The 7853-nt window shown below is 46.1% G+C and overlaps 1 non-coding gene across 1 annotated transcript; it reads left to right on the top strand.

Annotated features, from left to right (window-relative positions):
* Positions 1–6801: 6801 nt before the first annotated feature.
* trnak-uuu (transfer RNA lysine (anticodon UUU)) lies at positions 6802–6886 on the top strand. The gene is given in 2 exon segments: positions 6802–6838; positions 6851–6886. It is a non-coding gene; the product is annotated as a tRNA-Lys (tRNA).
* Positions 6887–7853: the final 967 nt, after the last annotated feature.

Genomic DNA, 7853 nt, shown 5'->3' with positions numbered 1-7853 from the left:
ATCGCCAGTCCATCTAAAATTGAACCGGGAACGTACGTGTTAATCAGGAATTGGGCAAGGAAAGGACTGGAACCTCGTTGGGAGGGGCCCTATCAGGTTCTACTCACCACCCCTACCGCTGTGAAGGTAGAGGGGAAGAGTGCTTGGGTTCACCTCCACCACTGTAAAACTATCAGTTCCACGTCTCAAACTTAAAATGCTAACTTTTCTTTTCTTCTAAGAAATCTTCCCTATATAGGTATCGTGACCAGTTATGAAAGTCTTCCCTTGGATCTTCTGCCTTGAACTCTTGCTGACCCTGGGAGTAACCAAAGAGAGAACATGTCGACGGGACCAGCCTAAGCGCATACACCACTTATGCAAAGGAGACGTACTTCGATGCAACGATAATGACCCAGACGGATTCGGAAGGTGGAACATCACCCGGATAGATGGATGTGCCGGGCTCCTGAGGCAGCCCCACCGCTCGATAGAGTTTGGAATATCGCATGGAGGAATACCTTGTTATTGGACTGAGTGCAAATATGATTATGTTTGTAAACGTGAAGGGGAAAGACCTCTGAGTTGTGTGAACAAGAGAGAGATACACAGAGGTACGATCGGTACCTGAGATTTAACCAAGGGAGAAAGCGTAATGGGTTAGCCCCCATAGAGATTTTTAACTATCCAAGATTAGAGGGTTCTCTGCTACAGAGACGAAAGAGAGATCTCCAACTCCAAAAGCGCGAACTGCACGTTAACACCTTCCTGTACATGAGTTATGTGTATGCCAAACGGCAGGGTATCTCTAGCTGTTGGGTGTGTTCTCACATTCCTATCCATTCCAAGGGAGGTATCCCTTTAAAGCCGATTCCCTTTATGTCCCATGAATCTGCGGAATGGGTCATTAGACGAAACAATTCGGGAAATGCGATAGGAACCCCGGAAACAATAGAATGGGCATCAGCGGGGTATAGTCTTAATGAGTTTAGAGGATGGTACCAGCCTAATTACAATCAAGCCCATAAGCCCCCGTTCTTGCTCTTGACCAATACGTCTAGACCAAACGGGACGGTATGTTGGAATAAGAATGCCCCAAATAATGGCCCTTTTATGGGACATAGTGATTGCAGCACCACCCACTATTGGCTACCGCCCATAGTCAACCTGACTACCCAGGGCATGTTCCAGGGCCAATGGGCCCCAACGCTTAATAAAACCAGTGGGTTGCTGTGGAATCACCTTGAATCTCAGCCTCTTATATATATGGCTAAAGAGGGAAATCTAACTGCATATAATGGTACGTATTTCATATGCGGCCATAAGGCATACCCATGGTTGCCTCAGAACTGGATCGGGTCCTGTTATTTAGGATATGTAGTACCCCATGTTCATCACTTGCCTTCCCTAGCGGATCATTACCAATATAGGTCTAAAAGGGAAATTACAGAAACGGAGCGATATTTCGCTATTTTGTTCCCTGGGTATGGGGTAGCCAGGACAATTAAGGAAATTCGGCAGATGGCTTCGGTATTAGAAGAAGTAGCTAATGACACCGCAGTGGCACTGAAGGATACAAATGCAGAAATGATAGCCATTCGGACAATGGCCTTGCAGAATCGCATGGCTTTAGACTACCTGTTAGCCGCAAAAGGCGGAACGTGTGCACTGATTGGATCAGAATGCTGCACCTACATACCAGATAACTCAGAAAATATAACTAATCTGGTTGAGCATACACAGAAAGCCGTAACAAAATTACACCAAACCCTGGGAGAAGGTTGGTTAGAATGGCTCCTCAGTGGCTCATGGGGATCGTACTTGATGCATGGATTAGTTATTCTAATTGTAGCAATACTTACTTTTGGCCTGATCGTTGCTTGCGTTAAAATCTGCTGTAAGGCGGCAATGGAACAAATTCGTGTATGAGACTCTGCTTAGGCAGAACTGATGAGTGAACAAGGGTTGGTTATCATTAAATGATAAAAGGGGGGAATGAGAATCCCTATGTGGTCAGTTTTTAGTAAAATATTAAAATGCCTACGTGGCAAAGAAGCAGAATGCAAAATGGTTAGAAAGGGTTAATTAGTTAGTAACTGAGATTGATACAAGTGGCCTGGCCCTCCTGCTGGGCCATATGTTTGCTTAGTCAGCAGGCCTGCATTGTCTTATCAATGATAGGTCTTTGATGTGAGTCAAGGACTGGTCTGAATGTCTCCATGTTTATGGCAGATCAATATAGGTAACGAGCTTAGCCAAAGTTGAAAGACATTCCAGGTTGGGAGATAAGGAACAGAAGGAACAGGGAAGAACATTCCAAGTTGGAAAGTGAGGAAGTATCCCCTTTGATGTCTAATAGCAACATGGTCAGCACATGGATTGTCTATGATTGGCCGGAAATAATGTAACCCCGCATGGTAACCTGTGCCCGGCTTATGATTGGTGTTGACTCTTGTGTTAATGATGTTCCAACCTCTATGGATTTGTATAAAGGTATGAGTCTTTGTCTTTGTCTTTGTCTCCTTATTCTGTTAGAATCGTTCGGATTCTCTCAGGAATCTGAATTGAAGCTACAGACTAAGATCTGCTATTAAAGTTGTTTGAACTTTACGGTGTACTCGAATCAGTTCTTGCTGAACCAGACTGAGGGGAAAGAATCCGGTTCGTCACTGCCACATCCAGTCGTGAATGGTGGTGGACAATTAAACAACTAATGGGAGGAGGAGGCTCTGCACACGTCCCCATCCTCAATGATGGCGGAGTCCAGCACGTGAATGCAAAAGACAAGGCTGAAGCGTTTGCAACCATCTTCAGTCAGAAGTGCCGAGTGGATGATCCATCTCGGCCTCCTCCCGATATCCCCACCATCACAGAAGCCAGTCTTCAGCCAATTCGATTCACTCCACGTGATATCAAGAAACGGCTGAGTGCACTGGATACAGCAAAGGCTATCCCAGCTGTAGTGCTGAAGACTTGTGCTCCAGAACTAGCTGCGCCTCTAGCCAAGCTGTTCCAGTACAGCTACAACACTGGCATCCACCCGACAATGTGGAAAATTGCCCAGGTATGTCCAGTCCACAAAAAGCAGGACAAATCCAATCCGGCCAATTAACGCCCCATCAGTCTGCTCTCAATCATCAGCAAAGTGATGGAAGGTGCCGTCGACAGTGCTATCAAGCGGCACTTACTCACCAATAACCTGCTCACCGATGCTCACTTTGGGTTCCGCCAGGACCGCTCGGCTCCAGACATCATTACAGCCTTGGTCCAAACATGGACAAAAGAGCTGAATTCCAGAGGTGAGGTGAGAGTGACTGCTCTTGACATCAAGGCAGCATTTGAGCGAGTGTGGCACCAAGGAGCCCGAGTAAAATTGAAGTCAATGGGAGTCAGGGGGAAAACTCTCCAGTGGCTGGAGTCATACCTAGCGCAAAGGAAGATGGTAGTGGTTGTTGGAGGCCAATCATCTCAGCCCCAGGACATTGCTGCAGGAGTTCCTCAGGGCAGTGTCCTAGGCCCAATCATCTTCAGCTGCTTCATCAATGACCTTCCCTCCATCATAAGGTCAGAAATGGGGATGTTCGCTGATGATTGCACAGTGTTCAGTTCCATTCGCAACCCCTCAGATAATGAAGCAGTCCGAGCCCGCATGCAGCAAGACCTGGACAACATCCAGGCTTGGGCTCATAAGTGGCAAGTAACATTCGCGCCAGATAAGTGCCAGGCAATGACCATCTTCAACAAGAGAGAGTCCAACCACCTCCCTTGACATTCAACGGCATTACCATCGCCGAATCCCCCACCATCAACATACTGGGGGTCACCATTGACCAGAAACGTAACTGGACCAGCCATATAAATACTGTGGCTACAAGAGCAGGTCAGAGGCTGGGTATTCTGCGGCGAGTGACTCACCTCCTGACTCCCCAAAGCCTTTCCGACATCTACAAGGCACAAGTCAGGAGTGTGATGGAATATTCTCCACTTGCCTGGATGAGTGCAGTTCCAACAACACTCAAGAAGCTCGACACCATCAGGGAAAAAGCAGCCCGCTTTATTGGCATCCCGTCCACCACCCTAAAGATGCACTCCCTTCACCTCCGGTGCACAGTGTGTGTACCATCCACAGGATGCACTGCAGCAACTCGCCAAGGCTTCTTCGACAGCACCTCCCAAACCCGCGACTTCTACCACCTAGAAGGACAAGAGCAGCAGACACATGGGAACAACACCACCTGCACGTTCCCCTCCAAGTCACACACCATTCCGACTTGGAAATATATCGCCGTTCCTTCATCGTCGCTGGGTCAAAATCCTGGAACTCCCTTCCGAACAGCACTGTGGGAGAACCTTCACCACACGGACTGCAGCGGTTCTAGAAGGCAGCTCACCACCACCTTCTCAAGTGCAATTATGGATGGGCAATAAATGCCGGCCTCGCCAGCGACGACCACATTCCACGAACGAATATAAAAAAAGGTTTTGGAGTCCTCACCGCCAAAATTGCAAACACCTTATCTACATCTGACCGAGAAAACCCTTGCATAATCTTAAAGTCCCACATCAGGTCACCCCTCAGTCTTCACTTTCCTATGGAAAAGAGCCCCAGTCTGTTCAAACTTTCAATATGGGGAAGTGTGAACTTTGGACCTAAACAAGACAGATCAGAATATGTTCTAACTGGTGAGAAGCTGGGAACTGTGGAGGAGGAAAGATGTTTACAGGTCCAAGAACAAAATCACTAAATGTCAGTGGACAGTTACAAAAAATAATTCAAAAGGCCAATGGAATGTTGGCCTTTATCTCAAGGAGCTGGAATTCAAAGGGGTGGAAGTTATGTTCCAGTTATATAAACTCTGCTGAGACCACATTTCGAGTCCTGCATTCAGTTCTGGGCCCCACACCTCAGGGAGGATATATTGGCCTTGGAGGGGGTGCAGCGCAGATTCACCAGAATGATACCGGGGCTAAAATGGTTAAATTATGCGGACAAGTTGCAGAGAAAAGGTTTGTATTTCCTTGTGTATAGAAGATTAAGTGTTGATGTATTCGAGTTGTTGAAGGTGATTAAATGAGCCAATGGTGTGTGTGTGAGCTGTGAGACAGCTTGAAATCCCAATCCTCTCCACCACTGGGGACTGAGTCTTCCAACATACAGGGATTTTCAGTCGTGCAAGTTTCATCCACATTTTCTGCTCTTCATTTCTCCGACCTGCTTGTTGCGCCTTTCCCTTCAATTCAGGACTTACAGGAAAAACTCGATTCTGCCGTCAATCTTCGGGTCACATGGAGAGAATTCAAATAATTGAAATCGACCCTGATCACCCCCAATATCGTCACCAACACGTTTGACGAATGCAAAGCGGCTTCAATCGCGGTTTTACTGCACAACTCGTTCAAAGATACTGTCGGTAATTGGAGGGTCTTTCAAGTCATGACACGAACAGAACAGTTCGCACTGCCGTTTTCCGCAAGACGCTTCAGATTCATGGGGAGTGATTTCGGTCTGGCGGTTAAATCAGTTCCCTCTTCACAAATCCGCCTTTGAACCCGGGACTTTTAGTATTTTTGATAACCGATACCAAACTGGTTTGTCCTGTACTGTACATTACTGTCTAAATATTACAGATAAGCAGAGCACTTGAGCTGTCACAGCTGTGACTTTGACTTTTCTCCCTCTCCTCTCGATCTCCCCGGCAACTGCCACTAACCACAATCTTCTCTCACACTTCTCCATCAGGAAGTTCCGAGCCTCGGTTTGCAAATGAAATAACGCCCATCTCTCCAATCACCGACAGCCCAGAGAGAGTTTCTTAGTTTCAGCTCCCAATTTCCCCAAATCCTCAAAGTAGCATGAAAATAATTGTCCTTAAGTTAATAATAATAATATAATTAAAAGTTCTTATCGTCTGGGGTTTTGTTTCAGATTCCACGGCTTTTAAAGGTCACTGCGGATGTTTAACGAATCGCCTCTTGTTTGGAGGCTTCTGTGTGGGAAAGATCAGGAAGTGATAATTGAGAGACCGAGGATGAAGCTGTTTGATGGGAGCACTGGGGACACAGACCGTGCGCGGCTCCAGTGGAGCAATCGGTCAGCGCGCGTTATTTCTACAATAATTATACACTCGAGAAATGCTGGGGTTGTGAGTTTCAGCACCATCTAAAGTAGTTGAACCTTCTAAACATTTTGACTGGAGTTCAAGGTACAACCGGTTCCATAACACATCGACTTCTTCATGTCCCCATGTGGGCACTGAGGCTCCTCGGGCCTCCCGTCTTGCAATAGCAGGTGAGAGTTTATTTGTTTATAGGAGGGAGAGGGGGCGATTGGCGAGAGCTGAAATGGTAAAGCGGCCGGCACGACATCTTTAAATCTAAAGAACCAAACACACAATTCTTCTTTCCGTGAAGCAGGGATTCATCGGTTTGAAGTGTCGTGTAGGGAAAATTCGGGAGGCAAATCTGCTGCCTGGTGTCACGGTGTAACGGGTGAAATTATTCAGCTTTCAATTGTTGATCGGCTGAAATGTCGAGAGGCCTTTTCCAGCTCCCGTGTGGAACAAGTTCAGCTTTTGAGCCATTGGGTAAAGTGTTTTTTTTTATTGCTGCTAACGAATGACAAGACATTTTGTACAAACAAGAAGAATTGTAAACTCACGATTTCACTGTCCATGTTTCTTACATCATGTTCAACAGAAACAAGGATTCTCCTCAACACGTTGCTGAAAATTGTAAAAAGGAATTCTCCCCTTCTTCGACATCGACAGGAATAATTCAGAGTCCCACCATGAATCTGTATGATGGAAACTACGCTAATAGCAAGCCTGGATAGCTCAGTCGGTAGAGCATCAGACTTTTAAAATAGGTAGTGATCTGAGGGTCCAGGGTTCAAGTCCCTGTTCAGGCTAAAAGTTTTAAAACAGCTGGCAAGTTCTGCTTTTCCAGCGGACCAACATCAGCGAAAGGAGCAAGAGTTGGCCATTCAGCTCCTCGAGCCTGCTCCGCCATTTGATAACGCTGATCTTCGACCTCAACTCCACTTTCCCGACCTATCCCCATATCCCTTGAGTTCCTGAGTGTCTCAAAATCAATCTATCTCAGTTTTGAATCTATTCAATGGCTCAGCATCCACAGCCCTCTGGGGTAGAGAATTCCAATGGTTCACAACTCTCTCAGTGAAGAAATTATTCCTCATCTCTGTACTAAATGGCCGGTCCCCTATCTTGAGATTATAACATTTAGTTCTAGACTCTCCAGCTAGGGGAAACAACATCCCAGCATCTACCCTGTCAAGCCCTCTAAAAATTTTATATGTTTCAATGAGATCACCTCATTATTGTAAACTGCAGAGAATAAAGGCCCATTCTCCTCAATCTCTCCTCACAGGACAACCCTCTTATCCCAGGAATCAATCCAGTGAACCTTTGTTGCACCCACTCTAAGGCAAGTGTATTGTTCCCAGGTAAGGAGATCAAAACTGTACACAGTACTCCAGATGCGGTCTCACCAAAGCCCGATATAATTACAGCAAGACTTCCTTATCCTTGTTCTCCAACCACCTCGCAATAAAGGCCAACACACCATTTGCTTTCCTAATTGCTTGCTGCACCTGCATGTTAACTTTCTGTGATCTGTGTACAAGGCCACACAAATCCCTCTGAATACCAACATTTCATAGTTTCTCACATTTTAAAAGATATTCTGTTTTCTATTCTTCTGACCAAAGTGAATAACCTCACATTTCCCCACTTTATACTTCATTTACCAACTTCTAGCCCACTCACTTAACCTGTCTGTATCACTTTGCATCCTCTTTGCGTCCTCCTCACAGCTTACTTTCCCACCTAGTTTTGTGTCATCAGCAAACTTGGATA

This window comes from Heptranchias perlo, unplaced genomic scaffold (assembly GCF_035084215.1).
Source record: "Heptranchias perlo isolate sHepPer1 unplaced genomic scaffold, sHepPer1.hap1 HAP1_SCAFFOLD_254, whole genome shotgun sequence".
Taxonomy (NCBI): Eukaryota; Metazoa; Chordata; class Chondrichthyes; order Hexanchiformes; family Hexanchidae; genus Heptranchias; species Heptranchias perlo.
The sequence above is the reverse complement of the archived record's forward strand: the minus strand, read 5'-3'. Positions and strand labels throughout refer to the sequence as shown.